The sequence below is a fragment of the Syngnathoides biaculeatus genome, chromosome 14 (genome assembly GCF_019802595.1).
Source record: "Syngnathoides biaculeatus isolate LvHL_M chromosome 14, ASM1980259v1, whole genome shotgun sequence".
In the NCBI taxonomy this organism is placed as follows: Eukaryota; Metazoa; Chordata; class Actinopteri; order Syngnathiformes; family Syngnathidae; genus Syngnathoides; species Syngnathoides biaculeatus.
In genome coordinates, this window is record NC_084653.1 from 24,090,916 (window position 1) to 24,111,411 (window position 20,496).

Here is a 20,496-nt window from a genome sequence, read left to right on the forward strand (position 1 = left end):
CTACCGGCGGGAGGGAGGATGATGATCTTAATGCTCCCAAACCGTTTTAAGGTTAAAGTTATTTTGCTTCCTGTATTTAAAATACAGAATTAGCTTTTTGTGCACTGAATTGTCTGCGCTTTCATCCTGGATCAGGCTGCGCCGAGGTGGAATTTTAAAAATGACACACCATCTCATCCTGCACTTTGTACTTTGGCTTCAGACCAGACCTTTCCCACTCGGAAAAGAGAAAATCTCATCCAATTTAAACAATTTTTCTTTGGTTATTCACGTACTCCGACAGTCATTGCATCTTAAAACAACAGCGTTTCTTTTTTAACTTTGTCCATTAATATTGAAAGTAAACATAAGCAGCATGTCGAGGTCGTCTCTGCTCTACGTTGCCCAGACTGTGTTGCAAACTAAAGACGCTGTCATTGTAAAACACATTGATGGACTGCGTAAGTACTGTAACATTTTTAATTGTGAGTGTACGTCTTTAAGAGCGTGGGGGGAGGGGGGGGTGTAAGGTAATCTAGGAAAAAGAGTGGCGGAGCAGCGGTCGTTGTTAGAAAATGTTCTGTGTGCTGCCTAAAAGAAACCAGCGGCTTCTTTCATTTTTTTGACAGTATGTATGTGAATTGTGCCATTGGATGTAACAACGAGTCATCCCTCACTCATTGAATCATGTTGCAAAATGCCACAAACTGAATAGCTGTATGTTATACTTTCATTTTGCAATGGATTATTATTATTTTTTTGAGCGCAACGCAGACTATCTGCGAAGAGACTGCATCAGCGGTTTAGCGGGAACATCGGCTGACGTCTTATATATTGGGTCACTTGTTGAGGCAGAATTTTTGGGAAAATTCTCTTTGTGGTCTTAATACCAAGAGAACAAAATGATTGATGCTAGTTATGCTCAATAGTCACTGATGGTGTAGTGGTGCACACGCCTACCTTTTCTGCGGGCAGTTTGGGATCGATTCCCGTTCAGTGATGGTGTCGAAATCTGCACTGCGACTGACTGGCGACCAGTTCAGGCTGTCGTCTGCCTTTCGCCTGAAGCTAGTTGGGATAGGCTCCAGCTTTCCCGTGACCCTTGTGAGGGTAACCGGCTTGGATAATGGATGGGTAGATAGTTATGCTCACTCAGTCAATTACACTTCCATGTGGTCACGTGTATCAAGGCAGACTTCATGGGGCAAAATCTTAAAGTGCCCTATAAATAATGAAAAAATGTAGTGGTTCACTTGGTCAAGTAAATGTTTACTGTGGTCACTTGTTGCTAGGCAGGATGTACAAAGTAAATGTTGATATGTCCTTTTTTTCCCGCTATCTGAATTCTTACTTTGTATAAATAGTTTTGATTAACTTATTCATACACTTGTTCGACTGCCAATGTAAAAATCTGTCCATTTTCTTTGCCGCTTATCCTCACGATCAGGGTCGCGGGGAAGGCTGGAGCCTATCCCAGCTGTCAACGGGCAAAGAGGCGGGGTACACCCTCAACCGGTCGCCAGCCAATCGCAGGGCACATTGAGACAAACAGCCACACTCACGATCGCACCTATGGGCAATTTAGAGTGTCCAATTAATGTTGCACGTTTTTGGGATGTGGGAAGAAACCGGAGTGCACACAGGCGGGGGCTCGGGATCGAACCCGGGTCCTCAGAACCATGAGGCCGACGGTTCACCAGCTGATCCACGAAAATATTTTCCTTGTAATGGATTATATATGCAGTATATCCAAATTTTTGTTTGCATCCCATCCCAGCGTATTTCATTCACAATTTTGCATTTCACGGAAGCAAAGCGGCGGGCTTCAAAGGCCGCTCACCCCGCACAGATGTCCCGCCGTTTGCAAAAACATTTTTTACTTTGAAAGCCCTTTGAGGCTTATCAGAAAAATACACACGCACACAAGTGTACAATGCGGCCATCTTATTAGCGTGTACACTTAAATCGCAATTCATTCAATCCCAAGCCGTGCTGATTATACATTTGCGTTACATTTGAAATGTATCTCGATGAATAATTGAGGGGGGACCGCTCACGTTGCGTGTCTTTAATGTTTCACTCTTCCTTGGAGGCTTGCGATAGTCGCTCTCTTGTACCGCCCGTGTGTGTGTTTGGGGGTCGCCGATACTGCGCCACAAGTGCGAGAGTTCGTCAAGTGGCTGCGGCCTATTTTGGAAATTTCAAAATGTTATTAAGTGACTTTGCTCAGCGGGAAGATCAAACTGCATAACGGAATGACGACGAGATCAAGTCAAGGAGGGAAAAAAAAAAAAACAATTTCCGTAAGCCCCCCCACCCCACCCCACCGTGCTTACTTTGTAACATTGTCATGGTTGCACTCCATTCATTTCAATTAAATATATCTCAATCAAAGCGTTGGCCTCACAGTTTGGAGGTCCCGGGTTCGATCCCGGCCCCCCGCCTGTGTGGAGTTTGCATGTTCTCCGCGTGCCTGCGTGGGTTTTCTCCGAGCACTCCGGTTTCCTCCCGCATCCCAAAAACATGCAACATTAATTGGACACTAAATTGCCCATAGGTGTAATTGTGAGTGCAACTGTTTGTCTCGATGTGGCCTGCGATTGGCTGGCGACCAGTTCAGGGTGGACCCCGCCTCCTGCCCGTTGACAGCAGAGGTAGGCTCCAGCACTTCCGCGACCCTTGTGAGGATAAGCGGCTAAGAAAACAGATGGATCTCAGTCATGAGAATTTCTATCACTCACCACTTTTTATTATGATGTTTCACAGCAAGTTTTATAAATATATTAACTTATTCTCAATGTTAAGCTTCATTTGTCATCACATTGTTTTTTTTATACATATAATTTTCACTTATTTTAACACTTGTGTGACAGATGAATGCAAACGTCTAAATTTTTTTATCTGCACATTTTATTTTATGACAGTTACAATTTGACCCCAGGACAGATCATGTACAATATTCCGTTCCATTTTCCAAGCCGCTTATCTTCACGCTGATAACTTTCGATAACTGGCAAGTAGCAATTTCTTAAATATGAATGGAAAAATTATGAACCCTCAACAAAACAAAAGCTATGTATATACATCTTGTGACAAACTATATCCAAAAAAAAATGATTTGTTCTAATATCCTGATATTTGCCTGTACCTGTTGATAACAGTATGTCCTTTTTAATCTTAAATTAATTTGCTCAGGCGGCACGGTGGGATCAGCTGGTTAAGTGTTGGCCTCACAGTTCTGAGGACCCGGGTTCAATCCCGGAGCTGCCTGTGTGGAGTTTGCATGTTCTCCCCGTGCCTCCGTGGGTTTTCTCCGGGCACTCCTGTTTCCTCCCACATCCCAAACAACATTCAACATTAATTGGACACTCTAAATCGCCCCTACGTGTAATTGGTTGTTTGTCTCGATGTGCCCTGTGATTGGCTGGCAACCAGTTCAGGGTGTACCCCGCCTCCTGCCCGTTGACAGCTGGGATAGGTTCCAGCACTCCCTGTGACCCTCGTGAGGATAAGCGGAAAAAGAAAATGGACAGATGGATGGATGAATTTGCTAATACCAAGGGCCTGACGAAATTACGAATGGACATTGTACATTGCCAATGCATTATGTTGACAAAGAACAACAAAAAACATATTGAATATTTTAAGGTAAAAAAAAATATTTTTCAACAAAGCAACATTAAATATGAAGTAATTATATTTTGTTTGCGTTTGAAATATTTGCGACACATTCAGCAACCAGACTGTTACTTCAAAACTCATCTTGACAAAGATCATACAAATAATGATTTTTTTTGTTATTTTAAAATAAATGAGCCAACGTCCGGAGAGGCGGTGAAGTTGCTGCCGAAAGTGCCACAACCCGCATTAATTAAAGTAATTATATTTCGTTTGCATTTGAAATATTTGCAACACACCCAGCAACCAGACTGTTCCATCGAAACTCATCTTTAGAAATATTCTACAAATATATATATTTTTTGAATTTTAAAATAAATCAGCCATCGTCCGGAGAGACAGTGAAGTTGCCGCCGAAAGTGCTACAACCCGAAACTAACTTCAAAACGATGAATTTTTTGTTGATCCGAGTGGACGGGTGACTATAATTTTTGGGGGGCCAAATTATTATATTTTTCTTTATTTATCGACTGCAACTCTCCCCCCCCCCCCGTCCGACGGCAGCGTCACTGGCACACAGACCTGACCTAGAATCGCTACTGAGAATTCGGAGCAAACCATTCGAGCGCATCCGAGAGGGGTGCTGGTCTGTTGGCGGTAGTGATGGTAGAGCGACGTCAGAAAATCTTGACTGGGATGCAATGGGGTAGGACCACTGTTATTAAAAAAAAAAAAAAAAAAAAAAAACAACTCAGGGAGGGGGGGGGTATTGTTTGTGTTTTATTATGACACCGTGAAAATATGATTGTTACCCTGTCGCGAAGGAGTGATTAAATGTCCCAGGTGAGTGTCATGTTTTTGGTGGATGACGAATCCAGGTGGATAATACACACAAAAAAATGAAAATAAAAAAAAAAATGTGCGGCTAGTGTAAAAGACACAGCTCTCCTCCTGGCAACGGGGCACACGCGGGGGACATCTCACTCCGGTATCCGTCGGTCTCCCCCTCCCCACGACCACCCCCCCATCTCCCTGCCAACCCACCCACCCGAAGGCTCTTCGGGCTGCAGCCGCCGCCGCCGCCGCTGCTGCTGGCTAGCAAAAGCCACCGCGTCGCGTCCACAGCCGTGGCGGACAACCGAGGCGCTCCTTTTCCACGTTACAGAAGCCCCATTCCCCCCCCAACCCCTTCCCTCCTCCTCCCCCCCCCATTCCCTCCTCCTCCCATTCCCAGCCAGGCAAGCAAGCGACAAAAGCGGATTATTCACGATGGTCTCGGCATGGCGCATAAGCCGCGGAGGAAGGCTGTTTTTTTAGCCGCCGCCGCCGACACCGGAGGACCGCCGGAGCTCGTTGGTGAAAATGGGGGAAAAGGATTTACAATGCCCGTCGCGCGTGTCGTGCATTCCACGGGAGCTCCGCGGACGTGGGGTATTGTTTTTTTTATTATTATCAACATACATATATAAATATTTACGTTCTCATTTATAAAAAAAAAAAAAAGCTATTCGATGTGATTCGTACATGGCGGCGGTGAGCGATTCTAAAGGCCTTGAGCCTTCTCATCTTAATTGTTACATTGTTAACGGAGCTAGCATAACTTGAGCAACGCACGCCCGCCGACCGAAGGCCCTCACACGGGGGAGGGTGTCGGGGGGCTTTTATTTTGTGAAGCCACGGTGAGACCACGAAGGCAACCCCCCCCAGCCCCCTTCCTGGTGTTGCGTTTCGGTCCCCGGCTTCAACGTCGTCCTCTCCCTGTCCACTGACCTCCCCTCTCCGGGGGGGGGGGGGGGGGGAGACTTTGTTTGCGCTTGGCCGAGAGGCTCCATGAATGCTCGAGTCCTCCCTTCCCCCCACCTCGCCCCCACCACGACAGGAGCTCTGTGGCGAAACAGGAACAACTTCTTTTTTTAGGGGAAAATGGAGGGGGGGGGGGGTAAGTTCCTGGAGTTTTTCAAGCGCTACTGCCTCGACTATTTTTTTTTTTTTTGGTATCCGCCAGGAGTTGTCCAAGTGGGGCGCTGAGATTTCACGGGGAAGTGGGGGGGGGGGGGTCTCGACACTCGACCGTAGCTGATGTGTGCTTTAAGTTTATTTATAGTTTTGGGGTTTGTATCCGCCTGCGTGCGTGTTTTAGGAGACCGTTTGCGAGGAAACTTTGTGCCGTGTCACACTTTTTTTTTTTTTTTAAACGCCAACGTGTGTGTTGTAGCTTTGTTTCGACTTGGAGCGGAGCCACAGGTTCTTGTAGTGTTAGCATACATTTTGCTGCTGGCCACATAGGAGAATGTATTAAATTGTTTTAATAAGCATAACCGGAATTTGGTCTTCAACTATATTGTGTTATTGTTTTTTTTATTATGCAATTGTTGCCTTTTTTAAATTGATGCTGTCAGGTTGTGGTTTCGTGTCACAGCTAAGCATGCTAAAGCTAGTAAGGGCAAGTTATTAGAGTTTTAGCACACTTAAAATGTTCTTTTGGTCGACACGTAGGTAATGGGAGGAAAATTTATTAATTTGTAGCCGTGGTGAGTTTAAGTATCTTTCAGGTTGTGCATCCTGTCAAGCACGAGCTTCACGCTAAGTCTAGTTTTCAGTCGGTCACTGTCCACAAGTTCTTGTGGGAGCCTTCGGTTGGTAGACAGCCCGTGGAAGTCAATCAGCCCCACGCTTATTTCCGTCAATTAACAAATGGTCCTGTCGTGTTGCTTTTGGGCTGGGCCTACAGATCTCCCAATGACGGATTCTTAGATCTTTTGCATAATCCCAAAAGACACATGAAGCTCACTGAAAGATTATGTAGACTGGAACCATACTGACCGGCCATGTTTGCTTTCTCCATTTTATATAGTCATGGTAAGACACTCAACTTTGTAATAACTGAGTTTTCAGTGTAACGTTAATGATATTTTGCACAGACAAAAGATGCATTTCACGTCGGGTACAGTGCTAACTTGCTTCTCACTATTAAAAACTTGATTCCTCTACTTTTGGTGAGATTACCACTTAAGACCACTATCACGTACAAGTTGCACACATGCACGAGCTTTACAATATGCAAATACAGGTCATGTACGGAGATGTTTGTTAAATCGTTGGTGTAGGCCAAAATTAAAAGTTGTTGATTAAAAAATATGCACTCGGTCAGGCCAGGTAGACAGATTTGGGACACATTTGTACATAACCTCGTGTTTCAGGAAAATTGACCTTTCCGATGGTTATCTTAAGCTCCTCCCCCTCAGCCATGTACCACAAGCTTCCAAAATGGCGATTGAACAGAACAGGTTTGAAGTAGATTCTCTATCGGGTATTCCAGATAATATTGGGATATGTTTTTTCATAACAAATACGTCAGACTTGTCCAAGAGAGTTCTACAGAGGGGTCGCAACTATTTCACGTCAGGATATCTGCAGGGAATTAAGATTTTGGAGGGAGCAGGACGCAATGTCAGAGTTGCAGGCAAAAAAGTTTGGCGCCTCACAGACGTCATATTGAAATCCAACAGGATAAAATAATGGAATCGTACTGCACATGTAAAGCAGGGTGACTACTTTTTACTTGGAAAGATCGCGAGTAATCGATTGGCCAACAAACATAGGCTGACAGACACATTGGAATTCAAATGCATTCAGTGTACCCATAACTTTTTTTGCTTATATCGGAGATTAGAATGCCAAATCTCCGTCCTACGTCAGCCAATGGTAAACTTGCTAAAGCTTTAGTTTTGATGCTGTCCATAACTTCTTATTTTATTCCAATTTTGCCTTAGAAATGTACACCGGGATTGGAATTCAAATTAATCTTGTGTAGCCTTAACTTCGGCCACTGAAATGTTTTTCTTGTGGTTTGTACAGGGAGGTTCCAATTCAGTGTGATGTGTTTAAGATGTCGTTGGTTAAATTTACAAATATTCACTGTCAAGGATCAGAATCAGGTTTAAATCAAATATTTAAGCTGTAGATAGGACATTTTAATGTATTATTACATGTCACGGGTCCTCAATTAAAATTTGGAAGGCTCCTGTTGCAATGGAATTCTCAGGCCGAAGGTCCGAACCTCAAAATGTTTCGTTTTAAATAACTAGTCCGTCAAACAAAATTAAAAAAAAAAAAAAAAGACTCATTTTCATGTATTTGGTCTTCTAGAGAGAATGTTTTGCTTTTTGTGGAAATGTTAATGTCTGTACTGTTAATTAAACTACTAATGCAACAATGCATGAACATTAATAAATATATTCCGCAAAACAGAAATAAATTGGGCTTTCTAAACACACATTGAATCTCTTTATTAACAGTTCACGATTCATTAAAAAGAATAACTTACATAACGAGTGGATTGGCACAAAGACGTCAGACCTAATTTTCAATACAAATTGTATTTTGATGCCTCCACCTCCAAAAAAAAAATGAACGGCTCGTCAACATTCAAAGTTAAGCCGCGTGTACACCTCAGGCTTAAATTTCAAGTAGCACTCAACATGTAAATAAAAGTCAAGTGAATCAGAACATGTTAAATGCACATTGCAAGTTTTAAAAAAAGTTAAAAATCGATTGACATTTCAGAAGCTGCGCCAAAATATGCTACGTTTGCTTATGTTACCCCAAAATAATGCCACCCGGGTCAAACAATCATTTGTTCTTTGTTGCTCTGTAAACGGGTGAGTGATCGGTTTTGCAGCTCTGCCCGACTCACTTTTGCGCGATCTGGCTTCCAAGTTCAGTGGATGTGTTTGGTGAAGGATCCGTGATCCGTTTTGGAAGTACCGTTTCCAACTTCCCGCTTTTTTATTAAAACCACGTTTACGCAACATATGAGATGCAATGGATTTGTGCTGGCTTTTCAAAAGAATGAAAAGAATACTGCTCCTGCCATTGATTTGCAAAAAAAAAAAAAAATCTGTTTTGAGTCAATTTCGAGAACTTTTACCAGTCACATGATTTCGAGGGCGACTGTAATGCAGAGTACAGAGCAAAGTACGATGTTTAAGAAAAAAATGGCAGCATCACGATTAACTTTATTTAATAGAAAATAGTTGTGCGTCCACATTGACACGTTGACTTGGACCAGAATGCTGTTATAGGTTAAATTTCCAAATCTGTACGCTGTCACCCAAAGCTAAACGTGGGTCTCAGTAAGACAAGTGTATAATACTTTTTACCACACGTAAACATGCCCCTTGACATGTGTTACCTTTTGAAGCTTTCTGATTTAGTGGAAATCAAATTTATAAGATCGAGACGTGACATTTTGAACTTAGTATTCTATGTTAAAATAGCAAATAAAAACAGTCACCTCGAACAAAAGAGGCTTTTATGATTTTATTACACTTATTTATTACGTTATATATATGCACACATACAAAGGACAGTGGCGTTAAAACGTAAGAGGTTTAGACATAATATTTTGTCCGATTATTGTTGTCACGGATGCAAAACATCTTTAGTGCTTTCTGCTGATGCAAATAGCCAATGTGGCCTGTACTGTGCTGTCAAAAAAAAAATTATTGGTCCCCTTCTCAAATTGTCATATTTTTGTCTTGTTTCCCCACAGTGATGTTTAAGATCATCAAACAAATAAGGTTCTCGCCACAGGTTCTGATAGCATTTTTAAAAGTGCTCCTATTTTCATTTGTTGCTATTTCATGGAATAGAAATTAGAAGTTGTAGTAGTAGTGTTTTTTTTTTTTTTTTTTTTATGGACACCAGCTAATTTGGTGAATCGCAAATCTGTCTCACTCTGAGCTAAAGGCTGAAGTTGGCTTTCACCGTGATATACGCAAGATCCCATTAGCACATTAGCATGTCCCCATTATTATTTTCCTGCATCTTAAGCATGCGTACACATGACTTATTGTCATTTAGCATATCTTGGGCATTTGGAGATGAATAACGGCAAATGTAGATTCTGTTTCACCAGTGCTTAGCACGCTAAGGGTAGCTTTCACTAAAATAGTGACAATAGCAAGTTTTTGGGGGGGTTTATGACAAATTGTCTCGTCTGTTGGTTTGATCCCTTATAAAAACGTATACAGGTAATGGAATTTATTTGTGCGATCTTGAGTTGTTAATGTTAGCATCTTTTTTTGTAGCGGTTAATTTTATAGACGCCAAATACCTGTACATAGATTCGCATTCTTATCCACTTGTTCCATTTTGTTGCCTTCCAAAGCTGACGGGTACTTGAATTTAGGTTTCTAGGGTTTGTGTCTTTTATTCTTCTTCTATTGTTGTTATTCAAAGCATCAGCGGCGCATTCGTAGCTCTGCAATCAGGTTACATCCTAAAGTTGCGCATGCGCTAATTTTTCAGTGAAAAGAAAAATGATGAATGAACTGCTTTACCATTTGATGTTAACAATGGTTTTAAAAGTAGCTAGTCAGTCAGACAGGGAAGCTAGCGATTCAGCAACTAATGCTTGTGGCCTTTGTGTACTTTCTATTCTTCCCCGTAGCATCCCGCTTTCAATCCGCTGGTAGTATGCGACTTAAGTGTCGCACCAGAAGTACATGCGCAGATTTAGTCCTTTGATGCCTGCTGATCCGAGGTTTAGTGAACTTCTCCGAGGCGTTGCTTGATGTTTTATTTTTCGTGACTTTTAAAACTTTGGATTTTTTTGCTACAGTAATACTCCATAATTTTCAACCTTTTAGCCATTCATATCATTGGCAATATGCCACCGAGTTGTTGTATTCTTAAAACATATCTTTGGACCAGAAAGTTTTCCTTGAGACATTTGATTACCTCTTCAGACATATTGAGGCGCTTTGAATTGAACTGTCGAAAGGCCTTTGAAGAAACCATTTTATGTCTATGTGCTGTCCAGGCTCGGTTTCCCCGCATGCAATGCACACTTTCTCATTTGAGAACTGAGGGCCCCCTCAATTGCTAAGCAACACCGCTGTCTTCTCGCATCATTTATTGATGTGATGCACACAGGTTCTTATTTATCTCTTCTTCCAATTTGGCGCCGTCGTCTTTTCATTATAGCGACCTGTCAAATGCTCGGTGGCAATACAATGGGATCTGTTCCCTGAAGCTAGTCGACCTTCGATTTTGGGTGACTAAGAAAACAAAAGCAATTCTTTTTTCTCATCCGCATAGGACCTGGCGATCATCTCTTGAGGTACTCCATACTGAAACACAAATCAGACGTGATTTTTCCGTTTACAAGCGGAATCCCGTCATTTTAAATTGCATTGATCTAAAAAAAAAAAAAATATATATATATATATATATATATATATATATATTCTCAGTTTTTCTGCAATATTCCAACCATAACCCGTGCCAGAATCCACTCTTGACTTTTGGAAGCGAAGTGGAAGATGAGGTACGCGTCAGTTGATTGGCCGAATGTGTTCCTCCTGACCAATGAAAACGCTTGTTGTATACGAGGCGGTTTGTGGAGCCATTTTCAAGTCAACACGATGGCGGCGCTCAAGAGGAAAGACGCCTCTCGAGAGAAATTGATGTAAAAAATAAGTTCCGATGGGATTGGCTGGAACGAGAAAATTGTCGATACAGTCTGAAAGAAAGAAGTCACCACTCTGTTAAGCGACTTCCTTCGCAAAATCAACCTAGTAAAGCACAGGTGTCAAACTCAAGGCCCGGGGGCCAGATCCGGCCCGCCGCATGATTTCTATGTGGCCCGCAGAGGCGACTCGTGTATGAACTTCCATGTTTTTTTTTTTTTTTGTTCAAATCTGTACCAAAATGTCAAATTTTCCCATCATAAATAATAACGTTGAGATATTACAAGCATTTTTGTGTTACCAAACAACAATAGTTGGAAAAAGCCATTATGCTTGATTTCTGATTCCAAAACTAGTTCATAAATGTCATGTGTAGATATGTATGATGAGGCAGTTGAAGATTTTTATCATTTCACAGCCATAACGGTCCTTTGAGGGGGAAACCACAAGTACAATGTGGCCCGCCACAAAAATGAGTTTGACACACCCTGTGGTAAAGCATTGTGCACGTGGGGTCAAGAGGTTTCAAGGCATTAGAATTTCACGCGAAATGACAAAAACGCATCAAACAACTGGAAGCAACGAAAACAAAAAATTTCCATAGCTGGTACATTCGGATGTCAACCCAAGGCCAACAAGCAACCCCAGTTGCAGATAAGGTAGTCAGTTACGAGGTGAGAGTTCAGAAGCGATTACCCGTAAGAATGTCCATTATTTACTGATAACGAAACATGACGTTAATAATTGTTGTCAAATTCATGCGTTTCAATCATTTACAAAAACAAGAAATTAAAACGTTTTTGAATGGATATGAAAGCGCGCTTGCATGCCATCATGCAAATCTGTGCAATCAATTTAGTAGTTTACTTAGTTGAATTTGTAATTTTAAAGGTATGGACCTCAATACTGACCGGTCATATTTTGTACATTTTGAAAACAGAATAGCATTTATTTATGGATGTTCGAGATATATTTAATTCATAAGACAATTTATAAAACTTGCACGTTAAAATTGGTGATCATCCTTTGATCACGCTTGCAGCCGCCAGAACCCCCGGCTATTTTTCAGTCTTTTCTTTAAGTCAGTCAAATCACACGTCTGCCAAATTCTCATCTTTTAATATGCTCGACCTTCGACATTGGACTGTATACATACGTGTACGCTGTCACGGGCTTTCAAGTGGTCCCTCATCGCTTGAATTCGAAATAAGCGTCGGGTTGGAGAAGGAGGCTAAACAGTCGGAGAGCTAAAACTTTGCACCGCTTGTATGTTTGCTCCATGTTGTCACGTCAACACGAGTGACAGCTTTTCCTTGCCGCTGCGCTTGTCACCCGATGAAGCAACGTTCTCTCTCTCTCCGTGTGTTGCAGGTGTGAATGACTTGTGGCTATAGGGCGTCGTGAGCGGGCCAGCTTCCTGCAAGTGCACACGCTTGCGTGCGCCTACGCCCGCCCTCCAAGGGGGGAGGGGGCTCACTAAGCGAGGACGCGTCAGTGCCCAGGGGACCTGAGGCTTGGTCCTCCATATGAGGCCCTGCTCAAAGGGCAGGGGGGGCTTCTGAGGTAAGTCAAACTCGACTGTGCCTGCTCTCTTTTCACCCCCATGAAACACATCTTATCATGGTGATGTTTTTTTTCCACCATTTGGAAGAAACTAAAATAAAATTTTGCAGTGGTCGAATATAATTTTTGCTGTTGTAGTATTACCTTAAAGTTGGAGCATTATCTGTTTTTGAGACAACAAAAACCGATCCATGGGAAACTAAAATAATCACTTCAAAGTCAGCATAAAACATGTTTTGAGTAACATTCTTCACTGTCACAACAAGAAGTATGATGCTGTGTAGTGAAACGTGTGTAATCATCACCCTTAACTCTGATGACATGCATGGTGGCGAAGATTACTGCTTGTGCTTAGGAGTTGAGTCTCTTCACATAAACACAGCTGCTATCTCTTATTTTTTCTTTTTGTTACAGCCAACTTAGCCAATTTTAAAACTGAATAATCAAGACTGAGCCCTGTAAACCACTTTCCCAATTTACAATACATTTCTATTGCATTTTTGCTGGATATTATGACTCTCAAAGAGAAAACTGAAAGTGAAAGACATAATAATTGTGCATTGTGTTTGTAAGTGCCTTTCAGGACGCTCAAGATCACCTTAGAACACTAATAAAAAATGTAACGATAATTACGATACCCATAAAAGCTCATAAAATGTGTAAAAGTCAGATGGTGTCTGCAAATCGAGGAGTTTTTTGACATGACTTGAAATTGCGGAGGGAGTCAATATCCTGGATTGACCGGAAGTCAAGTCCACAGACGAGGGGCTCGGTTATCGAGAGCTCCAGACCCAAAATGGGATAAACAGGCTAGCGGTACTGCGAGAAGTGTGGGGGAAGTAGAGCAGAGAAGACATGATGGAAAATAGGGATGGTTGGGTCAGATGGGTTAAGGGGGTGTTTTGAGAAGGGGCGTTGTAGCCAGTGCAGGTTTTTGAGTACGAGGGTGAGGTTTTCAAAGCGGGAGTTCTGTAAAACATGATGACAACTTGTGGAGTTCAGACGGCGACTTAGCTGAAGCCTCCTGGGATTTGCCGACGTGCCGCGCAATCTCACGAGCGATGAGGTTTGCTCTCCATTGTTTTGCTCAAGGTATATATTTCCAGAAATCGTTGGGCAGTTTTCTGAATCATAGCAATTTTTGAGGCGTCCCGCCTTGGGAAGTCCCACAGTATTTGGACAGTAACGGAAAAGTGCAGGATATCAGCTTTGTCCCGTCCGTGTTGTCCTGTGTTAATTCTAATTCTAGATTTGGTTTTTTTTCCTGGAATGTTTATCTTTATGCCCTTTTTTTTTTTTTTTTTTTTTTTGGATTTAAAAACCTGCTTGGTTGTCATTATTTTCCTCATACCCGGAGACAAAGTGGTGGCATTGTTTGAATGCCGAACACTGCTGTGATGCAACTGCGACGACCGGTGCATATTTTCACCCCTTTTGACATTTATCTGTTCGGACATCGATAGCTTTGTCGAGATGAGAGGAAGCCCTTGAATTGTGCCATTACTAGTTATTGTAGAGGAAAGAGGACTTCATAACCTGTGCCATTTGGCTCAATCTGCGCTGTTTGGTCTTCTCTTCCGATTTGGACACAATTGGGGGGCAGAACATGGTCGCGCTGCTCTTCCTTAAATCTCTGTCCCGGCAGTTTATTTATCTGCTATCTAATCCTGACGCATGTTAACTGAAAATCGTGGAGAGGTGACGGACGCCTGGGAAATGGATATTGATGGAAGGCAGCAGAGGATTTATTTTCTCTTCTATTCGTTGGCCTCTCATGTTGCTTTTTGCATTTGTTTGCTCTGTGGGATTTCTAATTAAAACTCCAAAGATTTGTGCCGTTTGCTCACTTCCCTATGGAGTTCTTTGTTTGGGGGGGGCTCCCCTCCGAGTCATACAGATAATACTTGTAGAGGTGTTTGCTTGCCCACCATATTGATATTCACTTTTGACTTTTTTTTTCGTTGTTGTTTCCTTTGATCCATTTTGATGTCAAACTCCAAGCCGCCAAGTTTTACACTTGAGTGAGTTGTGGTTTGGATCAGTCAATCCTGATCAGGCTTCTGTTTCCCTTACGGGGTGTGCAGGCTGGCGTACCGCTGACGTCATGCCATAAACAGTAGTTCAATCATCCATCCAAACCTTTTCTATCACCGTTGACTTTGTGCAAGAAGGAAGCTAAAACCTGGACTGGTCGCCAGTCGATCACAGGGGTTAGATAGACAAAACCATTGACGTTCATACACGATCAATTTTGTAGTCTTCAGAGTACCTGGAGGAAACAACACAAGAACTGGAAGAACGCACAGACCCTGCATCTCCTGACTGACGTGCTAATTCATAATTCACCAATTAAAATGTACACCCGTGACATGGTGCTGACAGTAACTCTTATACAAAAACACTGCTCTGAAAGCCTTTTGACAAATACATTTTTCTTAAAGGCACCTTTCATTTTCTTTCAATTTATTCCTTGTGACGTGAAAGTAGTCAGACAATCCGATGTAGATCGATAAATGGATGACATTATGGCATAACTGAAATGCATTGTGTTGCAGGCTACATTGTGTGGCAAGACAATTTGTTACTCTAAAGTGTTATTTAAGTGAAACTTATGCCACATTCAAGACGTTTTGTATAGGAAAGAAAAATTATTTCATTAAAACTAAGTCACCCTTGATAGGAACCTTGAGGGAGTTAGCCCAACCAGTCTACATGCGTTTTGTGGACTTGGAGAAGTCCACAAACCGACCGTGTCCCTTGGGGAGTCCTGTGAGGGGTTCTTCGGGAGTATGGGGTACCGAGCCCCATGATACGAGCTGTTCGGTCCCTGTACGACCGCTGTCAGAGTTTGGTCCGCATTGCCGGCAATAAGTCGGACTCGTTTCCGGTGAGAGTTGGACTCCGCCAAGGCTGCCCTTTGTCACTGATTTTGTTTATAACTTTTATGGAGAGAATTTTGTCCGGTTTGGTGGCCTCAGCATCGCATCGCTGCTCTTTGAGGATGATGTGGTTCTGTTGGCTTCATCAAGCCGTGATCTCCAGCTCTCACTGGAGCGATTCGTAGCAGAGTGTGAAGCGCCTGGCATGAGAATCAGCACCTCCAAATCCGAGACTATGGTCCTCAGTCGGAAAAGGGTGGCGTGCCCACTCTAGGTCGAGGATGAGATCCTTCCCCAACTGGAGGAGTTCAAGCATTTTGGGGTCTTGTTCACGAGTGAGGGAAGAATGGAGCAGGAGATCGACAGACGGATCGGTCCAGCGTCTGCAGTGATGCGGACTTTGTATCGCTCCATTGTGGTAAAGAGGGAGCTAAGTCGAAATGCGAAGCTCTCAATTTACCATTCGATCTACGTTCCTACCCTCACCTATGGGCATGAGCTGTGGGTCGTGACCGAAAGAACGAGATCCCAGATACAAGTGGCTGGAATGAGTTTCCTCCACAGGGAATCCGGGCTCTCCCTTAGAGATAGGGTGAGAAGCTCGGTCATCCGGAAGGGGCTCAGTTTCGAGCTGCTGCTCCTCCGCATTGAGAGGAGCCAGCTGATGTGGCTGGGGTATCTGATCCGGATGCCTCTTGGACGCCTCCGTGGTGAGGTGTTCTCACCGGAAAGAGACCCCCAGGACACACTGGAGAGACTATGTCTCGGGATCCCTCTGGAATAGCTGGAAGAAGTGGCTGGGGAAAAAAGAAGTCTGGGTGTCCATGTAATGCCTTCTGAACTGGTTGGTGGATCAAGTTAATATAAGAACTAAAATTACAATGGAATCTAAAATGCAGATTTCCACCAACGTTAAAAAATCCTAATTTGGACCGGTACCGAATTGTACAGGTCCACAGGGTGCACTTAGTGCCATCAACTTCATTCTGACTTTGGAGATTCTTTTCATTCAGGTTGTTTTTTCATATTTTTTTTTGTAGCAAGTTGGCCTTGTAACTGAGCGAGGAATGATTGAAATGATTATACCAAACATCTAGGTTTCGTTTCTGTACATCTGAACTCTTGACGCAATTATGTTGTGAAAGCAACAGAACATCTGCATAGGGCTGAGATTTCACATCGCCAATCACGCCGTCTCTAAGAGGAAAATATTGTTTACAAAGATGGAAAATGCTAGATTTGCAGCTTTGTGCAAATACATAACATTATGGGTTATTCCTTGGAGTATTCCCAGCTGCCCCCCTCGCCCCTCCAAGTAGTTTTTGGTAGGGGGGAAAATAAGTTTTGATGTAGTTGTGCTGAGTAACAAACAAACTCGAGAAAATAAAACCTCCTTGGCAGAAGTAATAATCCTCAAAACTGTTAATACATGCAATGTTTTCCATGGCCCTCCATTTGCCGGCTCACCAAACTTTGCTGTCTGACCACATTCAGTTATTCAGTGGCCGTAGTCTGACAGATTAAATATAAATGGTAACGACGCAGCAGTTAAAAACGCGTTCCCTCGCATTTCTTTTTAATGCCTCGGTTGGAACTTTAGCATGTAAACCGGGGCACCAAAAATGGCCACCTATTCTGTCAAATTAACACGTTCTGCGTCAGGCGGAGGAATTGGCGAATTGGCGACGACACACGCTCACATGGAGACTTTCATACATACATTCGCCCACAGTGGTGTCTTGCTTGCTTGTGTAATGGCCATAAAACTTAGTTTAGTCGTTGAATGAGGGTTGCATTTGATCCAGTTCTTTGCTGACCATGATAGAAATACCACCATTTTAAAAACGCAACAAATATAAATCATAACATCAGGGGAAAGCAGCCACACGAGATGTCACCCCAAACAAATGTTTGAGGGCTCTCAGGACCAGAGTGGCGTTGTTTTTGTACAGCTGAACATGCCACTGCTGACGGTTGCATCAATAATTAAAAACGTTTTCTAATGATAGTGTTTGTAGTATTTTTGGTCGGGTCCAACCAGCCTAATTTCCACCAGCTAGTACTGCTCAGTGCAGTGGGGATTTGTTTTGTGGTTCCGTTGTCATCTGCCGGTTGTAATTTGAAAAATATTTCTCACCAATTACTGCTAAATGCAATATGTTTTGTTGCCCTCTTAATAATTCACGTATTCACTCTATCGCAATGTTCTCCGTCAACACTGCCTTTCTAAAATGACCAATGAAAATGATTTTATCTCGTGTTTAACAATTGCCTAGGTTTTAAACCATGCCTGTTCATTTTATTTTGACTACAAGCAATGTGCTTCTTCTAACTCGAGAACCTGTTCGAGGACTTCAGCTCTAGGTTCAAGGCATGTTTTGGGCATTAATTTGCTCAACTGTATTGTAATATACTGTAATAGTCATTAACAAAATATTACATTAATACTGGAAGTTACACTCAGAATGCACTCTGGACGAATTAGAAGGCGCACTCGTATATGCGCAGACGACTCCAGCATTCGAAAAAACAATTTAAAGCACTTCCTCCCGCTTTGGGGGCTTGACGAAAGGGACAAAGAATCGTACTAACTTTAAATATTTACAAAGTATTTTTCAAAATATAATAGTTCACCATAGCGCCACCAAAAAGGACATTTTATACTTGTGCTTTTTTCACGTTTACAAACAGTATATCCTATAAATGTGCTTTTTTCTGAAGACATCAGCTATAAAGAACACGAGATTTTAGCAATTTAAAAAAAAATTAGCATCGCATACACGGGAAGTCAGCTAACTTGTTTTCCGGGTTTGGTCACATGAAATTTTGCATATCGTGGGTTGGAGGGCAACCGTGCATTGGACTTTCCATGGTAAGAATATTTTTTTTATCAAATGAGCTGTACAATACCAGATTTTGACACTTTTTCCTTGGTACTGTATACCAATCGTATCCAGATACGCTGCCTTTCGTCGATTGTCGGTCAACAAAGATTTTGTGGAACAGTAATGGAATGTGATGAACGCGAGCATTTTTTTTCCCCCCTCAAAGTGTGTCGTCTTGTCGTGAAGAACCACATGCCACCAAGAAAGCATGCTGGATGTCTTACTGTCGCCTTCTGTTGACTGTGTGGTGCTCCTTGTCTTTGCCAAATTCGCCAGCACTTTAATGCAGTCATGATGCGACGATGTCACACCTATTTTGAGCTGCCACGACCCTATCGCTAGTTTATGGTTTACCGAAGTAAACCGTACCAAAGGGAGCCAAACTGAATAAGCTGTACCGCTTAGTGGAAACACGGCTGTAGTCCTGAGCGTGTGTCCGCGAGCGAGTGGGTGGGTGATCGCCACATCTGCAGGGAAGTGAAGGGATCAGTCAGAATGCACGTCAATCCATCACGATTCTTTCGCGTTTCTCTGCTGGGATTGACGGCTACGTGACTGGCGCAATTATCCAGCTGCCCCCGAAAGGTGGGCTGCGCTCACGCTGAACTGTTGTCATGTGGAAGGCCTCGTGGCCGTAGGGATGTTTGCAATAACTGCTTGTCTGTTTTCTTTGGGACTTGAAGGGCATCATAATCTATTTACTTAATAAACATTCTGTTGCGTGCTCGGAATTGTACGGTTGATTAAACGTTCAATCCATTGAATCCATTGAGACAAAATTGAGTCAATGGATTGATTGTTGTTTTTTTTTGGTTTGTTGATCAAGGAAATTTGTAGACGTTCATAGATGGGTTTCTGGGCTACCTCGAGTTGATTTAGATTTTGAAACATTTTTACGGTTAAAATTGCATTAATCTGATCAAAGGTTAAGATATTGCCATCATATAATCTTTATATTCCATGATTTGCACGGCAACTATACTTTGATTTCCGAGTATCTGTGCAACTTTAGTGGTATTCTTCCCTCAGCAGTGTTGCATGGGCTCTGAAGCGGTCCCACAGTTAATTTGAATCTGTGTTATTGTCACTGCTCGGTACACTTATCCTCTTCCCACAGTCACCGACTCGGCTGCTCAGAATTACCATGTTAATGACATGACATAAACCATGAGAGACTGTCAGTCGATACGGGCATGTGCATGCACACAGGGGGCACACTACAACCCCCACTTTTAATTCAGTGTGTGGTTTTAAAACTCACCACTTCGCTGACTTAATCAAGCTGCCGCCAGATAAAATTATATTGATCCTTAAGTGCTGATTTGACATGTGTTTCCTTAAGTACTGCATTCATTTTTCATTTGATGACATGAGTCAACTGCATTGCTTTCTGGTGTCCATCTTGATTGCCGCTATGGTTTATCCTTTAAGTGGATGAATGGCGGTCAACAAAAACTGGACTCGGACCAAACCTTCTGTTCTTTGTGTTGCCGTTTCATTCTTTTGCACTGAAAGATGATACCCAAAAGGGCACCATGCTTTTAATTTGGATTGCTCACATCTAAAACTAGCATGTTTCATCCTGTTTTTGCAGTAATTTTAACTCTTATACCAAAGATGTTTGTTGAGACTGTATTTACTTTTTGGTATAAAAGCATACATTTAATGTCAAGAATTGATTAATTTAGAATGTTACTCCAAGTAAAAAAAAAAAAAATCATTGCCACATGCTCTAACATGTGATTGAGATACTTTTTATTGTCATTAAATATCTAATAGCCTACTAGCCTCATTAGCATTTATGTCCTAAGACTGAATGACAAATGCAGAGTTTTTTTTTAAATGCATTTAAATCTGTACCATCCCTCTCTGCTCTACTTTTTTGTGAGGACGTTTAGCATGTGGCTAATGGCAGAGCGGAAATGCCATGTTGTCGAGGAGTCATCCAGGAGGGGAAAAAAAAAGCACAAGTCAGGAAACTCTGTTGCAACCACCGAAGCCGTGAAGCGGTGCTGGAGTTTTCAGATGTTATTAGGACAAATAAGTACTGACTGGTGGGTGCAGTGCTCTGTGTGTAAGCACACGTATATTTATCTG

The 20,496-nt window shown here is 42.4% G+C and overlaps 1 protein-coding gene across 1 annotated transcript in view; it reads left to right on the forward strand.

Moving 5' to 3' along the window:
- Positions 1–4,554: 4,554 nt before the first annotated feature.
- bcl9 (BCL9 transcription coactivator) overlaps positions 4,555–20,496 on the forward strand; it is a 43,907-nt gene continuing 27,965 nt past the window's right edge. Inside the window, exons 1-2 of the mRNA XM_061842547.1 lie at positions 4,555–5,028; positions 12,444–12,635. The gene's annotated coding sequence lies outside the window, so the exon portion shown is untranslated. The remainder of the gene's footprint in view (positions 5,029–12,443; positions 12,636–20,496) is intronic.